A 10,000-nucleotide genomic window follows, 5' to 3' on the forward strand; every position below is an offset into this window, starting at 1 on the left:
TATGTATCAATTTTATTATATAATTAGGATTAGGGAAATACTATTTTAGATTCAAATCCAAGAATTGTTCATGAATTCACAGTCAAGTCAATAGTTAATGGTTCCAATTTGTCCTTAATTTTGGCTTTTGTGGCTGAAAATTCATTTTTCATTTCAATAGACAATAGAAAGGGGAAAGAATTTAGAATTTAGATAGTGTATGTTTTGAGATACTATAAAAAAAATTAATCGAAAAAATAGATCCAATCGGAAGGATTTCTTTTTAGGAAAGGGATTAATAAAAATGGAATTCAAGATGCAAGTACAAAAAAAAAGAGGGGGGATATTTTCGTCTATTTTGTGTTGCCTTGGCGGCATGGCCGAGTGGTAAGGCGGGGGACTGCAAATCCTTTTTCCCCAGTTCAAATCCGGGTGTCGCCTGATCAACAAAAGGTGCAAAATGCTTTATTCCCTTTTGCTGATATAACTTGTCGAACTTTCCCCCAACAGAAGCACGCGAAGGAAAGGACATCTTGATACTTCCTTGATTCTAAACATCGGAAAATTCTGTTCTCTAAAGTGCTGTAAATTCTTGCATCTAGGATTCGGGGAAAGTTTATAGTGGTGAAAGGGAATCGGTAAATCTTGATATAATAGTCCTTCCACTACTAAGGTCTTTTGTATACAAACTCATGAGAATTCCTGAGTACTCAGGAATTCAATCAATCAAATAGTGATTGAATAGATAATTGGCCTTTACTTATACATATCTATTTTTTTCTTACATTTTAGTAACACTTTTTTGATACTTCCAAGGGTCTTGCTGCCTATTTTGTTTTTGTTTGTACTAAAAGTTTTTCGATTCTATTAGCAATCATATAAGCACTTCTTAGAATTAATTGGATTTTTTGGATTGTTTCATCAATATATTGAACAGAATCTTTTTTTTTTGACTCTGCGCCAGCGATTCTACTATTATTAGTGAACAATAATGGAAAAATTCCTTCATATTCATAGAGATAGAGGACATAATTCACATGGATATAGTAAGTCTCGCTTGGGCTGCTTTAATGGTAGTCTTTACATTTTCCCTTTCACTCGTAGTATGGGGAAGAAGTGGACTCTAGGGGTACTACTAATTGAGTTGAGAAATCAAACTGTATCAATTGTTTTATAGATCGTTTTGCAAAGATTTTTGAATTTAATTGTTTCAATTTCATTTAATTTAATTATTTAATTCAATTTCTAAATTCTTACAAATTTAGAAATTGAATTAAAAATATCTTCAATCCAAAATTATATTGGATTCGAGTGAAGTAATATATTCTATGAATAGAATAATATATGAATAATACCCTTTTAATCATAATTAAACAAATATTTCAATGATTCTCGTGTTCATATTTTGAAAGTAAAGGGAATACAAATGATAGGAAATTTATTCCAACAAAATTCTTCCTAAATTATCTATTTTGAGAAACTGGTTCTTACCAGAGTTATATATGAACAATGAAGAAGAGCGAACCCCCCCTTTTTTTTTTTGTTTGCCTCTTTCCTGTTCAAATTCAAAGAGAAAAGAGAGAAAAGAAAGTAGTTCTTTTATTAAATATCAAATATTAAAAGTGATTAAATTAAAGTGATTAAATTAAGTGAATTTTCTATGAGAAATAAGATAGACATAGTGATTCTCCAATGAGATACTATGCATACTAAGATATTTTCTTGCTTCGTGCTTTTAATCTTAATTTAGTATTTTTTTTATTATTTTAGAAATTGGATTTATGCTATACCTTATTGACTTGACTCATTTCATATCATGATTCAAAGGTTAAAAATCGGCAGGGTTTGCTGGTTTACTAATCCTTTTCGTTTGAAATCTGAAAAAAGTTTTTATAGAACTCCTTTCCTTGGATGATCTGTCAACTGCTCAATCAATTACTTCTTCGAAATGCTAAAAAAAAAAAAAAAGATTTCTTGATTTTCTTTTATTAATATTTGTCCAGATTTATTCCTTTTGATTGATTTTATTCTTTCGGTAAATGCCGGGATTCATATTGAAAATAATAAGAAATCTAGGAATTAGAATCGTAAAAGTAAGAGTAAGAGTTGCCTTTCAACTCTTTTGGAATCAACACAAATCAAATAATGAAGAAATAGAATTGGGACATTATGTACATTACATATAGATAATTAATATCTAGATTAGATAATTAATATCTAGATATATAAATATAAGATTATATTATAGACTAATCTATATCTATATTAATCCTATATCTTTATACAGTACAACTTTATACACTAGAATAACAAATAAAGGATAGTATGATAGAAAGAAATAGATTTCTTTCTATCATACTATCGGATCTCATAGAATACTGCTAATTCTAGTCCGTTCCTTTCATCTAAGACGCAAAACAGGAATCCTTTTCATTTTTTTCTTCAATCATTGATATTGATAAGAACTAAGAAGTCAAGTTTCATTCAAATTAATCACCTTGACTAACTGTTTTTACGTATATTATAAGTAAAAAAGCAGTAGGAACTAGAATGAACAGTGCAGTCGCAATAAATGCAAGAATATTTACTTCCATAATCTCATCGTTTCGTTTTTCTTTACTTCGCAATAACTCGGGATTTAATCCCATAGAGATAATAAATCTTTCGCCTCTAAATTCAATGGGATGATTTCCATCTCGATGATATCGAGTCTGATCAATATCATGAATAACAATATCTGAGCTATCAAATCGATTCATCGTCGAGAATTGAATAGTATAACATAGAAAGATCGTTTATTCATACCGAATTCAAAAAATGGATTCTTGATTCAATTGAGAATTTCTTTACTTTACTTTATTTTTATTTATCATATTCTTATCATATTCTTTCTTTTCTATAAAATTTTCGCCTTCTTTGTACAATCATCTGACGAAGACCCACCTTTACACTTACATTGGTTACAACCAAACCCAAACAAACAATAGGAGCAAAACGGGTAAAGAGGCGTTAAGTTCTAAACTCCTTTTTTAATGATCTAATCTTATTGGAAAACAAAAAAATGTGATCAAGTCCCAATATAGTATAAAAAAATCGAATATTCTACCAAATTCATTTGTTTAGGATTTGTTTTTTTTTTTCAGCAAAAATCCTTAAAACAAAATTATTCATTCCCTCTCTAATAGAAGTGGGATCCTTATTTTTATTTGATCTTTATTTTTTTAATACCCCCTTTCTTTGGTAATGAAATGCATAGAATATATTAAAACTTCAATGCGCAATTTGAATGAGATAGATTGTTTAAAATTAAAATTTTGAATTGAGATTACACAAAATTGGAACAAAAAAAAAAAAAAAATATATAAATAAGAACAATAAAAGAATAATAAAAGAATAATAATAATTAAGGATCCCCTTGGGAATGAAATTGTGCTATTTGCCCCCCTTTCGCAGAAAAGGGAGAGATGAATTGATGTATTTTTTTATTAGATTATTGGATTTGGATCCGTCGGGACTGACGGGGCTCGAACCCGCAGCTTCCGCCTTGACAGGGCGGTGCTCTGACCAATTGAACTACAATCCCGGGGAAATGCAATAAAGTGTACAGCATACATTTTCTTATGATTTCATTCAAACCCTTTACTATTTAGATTTGAAATTGGAATTGCCGCGTTGTAACAGAAACGGGAGTGATATATTGATATCCACATGGATATTCACTTTAGTTATAAAAGGGACAGGGATTACTAGTCATCTTTTCGTTATTTCAAATCAAAGTCGGATTGATAATAAAAAAAATCTTTCAATGAAAAAAGACTCTTTTTTTCTTTCCATTATTCTTTTTCTTAGACTTTATACTTACAAATCCTGATCTGAATCTAGATCATTAGCAAGATCATAATTTGTGAGAAAAAAAAAAAAAATAAAGCAAATCAAATAAAGAACAGGTAGAGATATATCAGAGATTTTTACTTTTTTTCCGTATCAGGCATTTCGAGAGAACAAAGGGGTTATATCATTTCATGGCGGATCAGTGAATTATTGGGCCGAGCTGGATTTGAACCAGCGTAGACATATTGCCAACGAATTTACAGTCCGTCCCCATTAACCGCTCGGGCATCGACCCGGGAAGAATCAATTCCAGACTTATTAATAATCCATGATCAACTTCCTTTCGTAATACCCTACCCCCAGGGGAAGTCGAATCCCCGCTGCCTCCTTGAAAGAGAGATGTCCTGAACCACTAGACGATGGGGGCGCGTTTGCCCGCCCGCCAGCATACTATGCTCATAGTATGAACAGTTTTTGAAATTGTCAATATAACGAAATGTTATGACTAAATTCGAAGAATCTTTCTGTCTTTCATGATTCCATAGAATTTTTTGATTCTTATATTCATGAAAGATTCATTCTAATTGTCATTATCCATTATAATTAATATAATTCATTTAAAATTAATATATCCATTATAGTAAATGAATTATATTAATTTATTTAGAATTTTTTTTTTAGAATTTATATTATTTAGTAATTTAATTTCTATTTTATATTTATTATTTATTTATTTAGAATATTTTTTATTAATTTATATATAATAAATTTATATATAATTATAATAAATTTATATATAATATTTATTTTTTAATATTTATTTTTTATATTTTATATTTATTATTAATTAATATTTATTATTAATTTAAATTTTTTTGAATCTTTTATTTTATAAATCAAATAAAAAAAATCAAATAAATAAGACTTCTTTTTTTTTATTTAAAAAATTTGAATTTAAAAAGATTATTTGATTTTTTTTATATTATATCAATCAATATTATATAATATTGATTGATATAATATATTGATTGGAATATAAAGTTGGAGATGTCTTTTTAGAGCCCTTACTTTATCTAAATATCTAAATGAAAATGGAAGAATTGCTGATGAAAGTTTTCCTATTTATCTTTTATTATTTTATAGTTATTATTATACACTAAATTATATAAATTATATAATAATATATAATAATATAGATAATATAGATATAATATATAATAATAGATAAATATATAGATAAATATAACAAATATAAAATAATAAAAGATAAATAGGAAAATAGAGAATTATGAAAGTAATAAAGAGAGAAAAAAGCCTTTATTTTTTCAAGCCTTACTTGTTGTGTAATGTAACATAGTAATTAATTATCCTTTTTCAATCGGGAGAGATGGCTGAGTGGACTAAAGCGTCGGATTGCTAATCCGTTGTACGAGTTATTCGTACCGAGGGTTCGAATCCCTCTCTTTCCGGTTTCGGTGATGACTTTGGAATTTTTTTTATCTTTTCTTTAAAATTTAGCGAACCTTTTTTGTTTTATTTAATATTTAAAAATGTAGAATAGATAAAAAAATGCTAAGAACATTTAAAAATCAAGAAAAACCTTATTTTTTTTTATTCTTCACGTCCAGGATTACGTCCTGGATCATTAGATAAAAATCCAAAGATGAAGAGAGAAACAAAGAATATCACTACTGTGTAAACAAAGAGTTTGAGAGTAAGCATTATAAAATCTCCAAGATCTTTTTTTGGTTTAGAAAAAAAAAAAATAGATTCTCTATTTTTATACCACATATTCTATTTTAACACCAAGAAATGCAGTGGTTTCTAGAAATAGAAAAGACTTTTTCTTTTGTTAAATTCATTTGTATGTAATAAGAGTCGAGTCTTTCATTGCCAAAAAATTTCTTTCATACCTAAATTTAGATGTTTTTTTTCATAACTACAATTAGGGCTCTAATAGGATCTGGAATGGAAAAAAAAGTTCAGAATGAGAAAAAGTGGGATGATCCAGAATTCTCGCGTTTATACAATAACTTCAATGTTTGAATTAAGAGTTTATACTATAAGACTTATCTGATCTTATCAATTGTTATAATTTTTTTTTTTTCGAATAAATCATGAATTATTCTAGAACAATATTAAAGATCTCATCGAAAACTTACAGCAGCTTGCCAAACAAAGGCTAATAGAAAAAAGAGTACAGGGATTACTGGCATAACATCTACGATTGGATTCAAAAAGGCGTAGGCTTCGGGCAATTTTGTAAAGAAAAAATTGCTTGAAAAAATGGCAGAATTAAAACAGATACAAATTAAACTAAAAATATTAAGCATAACAAGCATTTTTTTTTTGAAAATAATTGTATTTTGACTGAGTTATTAATATATTATTGATATAAAAATTGATAGAAAATAAAGCAAGGTAGACCAAAAACCCTTCTTTATTAAACTAAACTCACCCAATCAAAAATCCTTCAATTCTCAAATCAAAAAAGAATAGAGGAAATCATATTTTTTATACAATATCTTAATTGAATTATATATTATGATCAATAAATTCAGTTTAATTCTATATCTACATATACAAAAATCTTAACAACAAGCTAATATATTTTCTAAATTTTTTGATAGGAATTGACGAAGAACCAATACCAATATTAATTTTTATTAGTGTTGAATAGAAAATATAAATGGGGCGTGGCCAAGCGGTAAGGCAACGGGTTTTGGTCCCGCTATTCGGAGGTTCGAATCCTTCCGTCCCAGCTATTCTATATAAAAAACTATAGAAAAATATAAAAAAATGGGATCCTTCCTTATTTGATTCATCATCCCTCATATAACATATAATTGGGGAAGTAGATAGGAGTTCATTAGTAATGGAAGATATCAATTTCAACGCCTACGCCTGTTAAAATCTCATTAACAAACAAAGAAAATACATATATATGTATTTTCTTTTAACTAACCTCATTTTTTTTTTTTCAGATATTTTGTCTTTGGCTTTAACTTTAATGAAGAATTCTAAATCTATCTAAAAATCGAGACAGGGTTGATTCATATATCCTATTCACTTTACTTTGGGAAAAAATTTGAAAAAGACTCAAGTCGAGTCAAATAAACTACTAAAAAAATGAAGAAATGCTTATATGTATGTATTCTTAGCATTTTTTGATTAACACCTTTGTTTTGTTTCTATTTTTGGAATGTAAAAAAAATTCATCATCCCTTACGTAATTTCAATATTTAACTTAGAATATCCATAATTAATTCCAGCGACAATTCTTTAGTCTATCTAATAAATAAGATGTAAATAAGATGACCCTCTAGTATTTCGATACTGATTTTATCACTCAGTATCAAAGAATAACAACTTCAAATTTTCCTTACATCAGTCTTTTTTATCTACTACTGTACTAAAAAAAATTGGATTTTTTTTTTAACCTATTTATTTGTTTTAAATCGTTGATGGTTTAATCCGAATTTGAATATGGGGGTTCTTTCTCTCTTATGATGATAAAATATGTTTCTTATTGTAAAACAAAATTTTATTCAAATAATGATATCGAGATAGGCAATTTTAAAATTAAATCTTTTTAAGGATTTTTTATGAGTTCTTGGGACTCGAAGAAATGTGAGATAGACGAATCTGTTCTATGGAGTCACTTGAAGATTCAAAAAGATCTTATTTCTTTGTCTTATTTCTAATATTAGAATTGTAAATAAAAAAATATTCATACAATAAAATATGGGGTTAAGTTAAATTGAATTCTTTCTGACACTTCTTCAGAAATTAACCAATAGAAGTTAAATTTTTAGATTACTATGTACCGGTTGAATCAATGACTATTCACGATTCTATAATTGAATCAATTACATACTAGTTCAAAACTAAGGAATGTTATGGTAAAACTTCGTTTGAAACGATGTGGTAGAAAGCAACGTGCGACTTGAAGGACACGATCGGCTGTGGATTCTTACATCCACCCTATTAATATTATATAGTAATATTATATAGCATATAGTAATAGTATATAGGAATGAGGGTGCTCTTAGCTCGACATCGTTTGTTCTGTTATACACTAGAGCCTTCATTTTTTGTTGGGTTGTAATGTAAATAGTACATGGTGGAGCTCGAGTAGAAAGGATTGATTTCTTTCTTAGGGGCAAGAATCTAGGGTTAGTACTAATCAATAAGTTGGAACAACTTCGTAAGTATATTTTCGATATCGAAATAGAAAGAATCCAATTCGAGCAAGTTTAAAATCCAAGAAAAAGTTTGTTGGAATTACCAAAATTCTTTTGATTAAAAAATAAAGTGTATCACGCAGGAATCAATCGTTAGTCCGATTCTTTGATAGAAAAAAAATCACAAAAAGTGGTATGTTGCTGCCATTTTGAAACGATTAAAGATCACCGAAGTAATGTCTAAACCCAACGATTCAAGGCAAACATAAAGGATCCTGGAACAAGTAAATACCGTTTTCAATTGTCTCAACAATTAGATTAGAATGAAGAATCAAAAATAGATTATAAAAGAAAGAAACAAAAATAAAGGGGATTAGAGATCACTCAATAAATGAAATGCCTAAAGGGTTCCCTTTGAGCTATTTGAAAGTTATCCAACTTGAGTTAGGAGGGTACAGATGATTTTTTTCTTTTTTGGTAAACAAAAATAAGAAGAAAAGGGACTTAAATCATAGTTTAATTGATTTGATGATTTTATGGATCTATTTGACACTATAATTCTATACATATATAGAACTTCGAATCATTTTTCTCGAGCCGTACGAGGAGAAAACTTCTTATACGTTTCTACGGGAGGGGTCTTTTTTTTTCTACTTCTATCCCAATGAGTCGTTTATCGAATCGTTGCAATTGATGTTCGATCCCGAAGAGAAGGAAGAGATCTTCGGAAAGTGGGGTTTTATGATCCGATAAAAAATCAAACCTATTTAAATGTTCCTGCTATTCTATATTTCCTTGAAAAAGGCGCTCAACCTACAGGAACTGTTCATGATATTTTAAGAAAGGCGGGGGTTTTTACGGAACTTCGCCTTAATCAAACGCAATTTACTTAATGAAATACAGGGTGTGGGTAATTCGTATACATATATAGCTTTCTATAACCTTTTCTCTACTATCCCCCCCTCTCTTGTTCTATTCATACTCTATTCATACCTATTTTTTTTCTTCATTGTGTATTTTTTTTTTTTTCAATATATTCACATTCATATTGACAACAGTGTATCAAATAAATATAATCCGATCTGAGGTAATTGGATCTTATCTGTGGATCTATTTATCCCCGTTCCATGGATTTGGTTTTTTCTTCATTCAAGTGATGGGTTTCTTGGATTTGTTGTGATACAAAAGTTTTTTTTGATTGAAAAAAATGTATAAAAAAATGTTATTGTTATAGTTATAAAAAATATAGTTATAAAAAAGTATTTTTCTATATTTCTATATTTATATAAAAATATAGAAAATAAAAAACGTATACATATACGTATATATATGTATAATAAAAAAATATAAGAATGGATAGCGAATATAAGAATAGATAGCGTAAAAGACAAGAGGTGATCTATAAAATTTTATTTTATCTATATCTATATTTTTTGATCTCTTCTTTTTTTTGTTCAGAATTGATTAGAAATTTTTATATTTCATTTCTTTTAATTTTTTGCTAATTTAATGTTTTAATTGTGTCGTATGATTCAATCTCTTTATTTATTTTGATTCCGATTGTATCTACATAATCTAATTTTTTTTAGGAGGGGGGGGAAGGGTTGCTAACTCAATGGTAGAGTACTCGGCTTTTAAGTGCGGCTAATATCTTTTACACATTTGTATGAAGAAAGGGATTCGTCCATACTATCGGTATAGTTATAGTTTGTAAGACCACGACTGATCCTGAAAGGAATGACTGGAAAAAACAGCATGTCGTATCAATGGAGAATTCTGAGAATATTTCATTTTTGCCGGATCGACCCAAACTTTATTTGAATTTTTGGTGCGGAACATAAAAAAATGAATTCAAAATTGGGTCGAGTGAATAAATGGATAGACTCCTACGGTTCCAATTATAGGGAAACAAAAAAGCAACGAGCTTACGTTCTTAATTTGAATGATTATCCGATCTAATTAGACGTTAAAAATAAATTAGTACCTAATGCGGGAATTTCTATGAG

The 10,000-nt window shown here is 28.4% G+C and overlaps 1 protein-coding gene, 4 non-coding genes and 1 pseudogene across 6 annotated transcripts in view; 3 read left to right on the forward strand and 3 right to left on the reverse strand.

The window, feature by feature from the left end:
• LOC131176868 (DNA-directed RNA polymerase subunit beta) overlaps positions 1–4,368 on the reverse strand; it is a 9,456-nt gene extending 5,088 nt beyond the window's left edge. Inside the window, exon 1 of the mRNA XM_058141901.1 lies at positions 1–4,368. This exon is cut by the window's left edge and continues 5,088 nt beyond it. The gene's annotated coding sequence lies outside the window, so the exon portion shown is untranslated.
• Positions 350–420, forward strand: TRNAC-GCA (transfer RNA cysteine (anticodon GCA)). Its single transcript has one exon. It is a non-coding gene; the product is annotated as a tRNA-Cys (tRNA).
• TRNAD-GUC (transfer RNA aspartic acid (anticodon GUC)) lies at positions 3,489–3,562 on the reverse strand. Its single transcript has one exon. It is a non-coding gene; the product is annotated as a tRNA-Asp (tRNA).
• TRNAY-GUA (transfer RNA tyrosine (anticodon GUA)) lies at positions 4,022–4,105 on the reverse strand. The gene has a single exon. It is a non-coding gene; the product is annotated as a tRNA-Tyr (tRNA).
• Positions 4,369–4,610: 242 nt separating the features above from the next.
• Positions 4,611–10,000, forward strand: part of LOC131176875 (maturase K-like) — a 6,667-nt pseudogene continuing 1,277 nt past the window's right edge. The window contains exon 1 of the transcript XR_009146718.1: positions 4,611–10,000. This exon is cut by the window's right edge and continues 1,277 nt beyond it. The product of XR_009146718.1 is annotated as a maturase K-like (transcript).
• TRNAS-GCU (transfer RNA serine (anticodon GCU)) lies at positions 5,192–5,279 on the forward strand. The gene has a single exon. It is a non-coding gene; the product is annotated as a tRNA-Ser (tRNA).

This window comes from Hevea brasiliensis, unplaced genomic scaffold, assembly GCF_030052815.1.
Source record: "Hevea brasiliensis isolate MT/VB/25A 57/8 unplaced genomic scaffold, ASM3005281v1 Scaf263, whole genome shotgun sequence".
NCBI classification, from domain to species: Eukaryota; Viridiplantae; Streptophyta; class Magnoliopsida; order Malpighiales; family Euphorbiaceae; genus Hevea; species Hevea brasiliensis.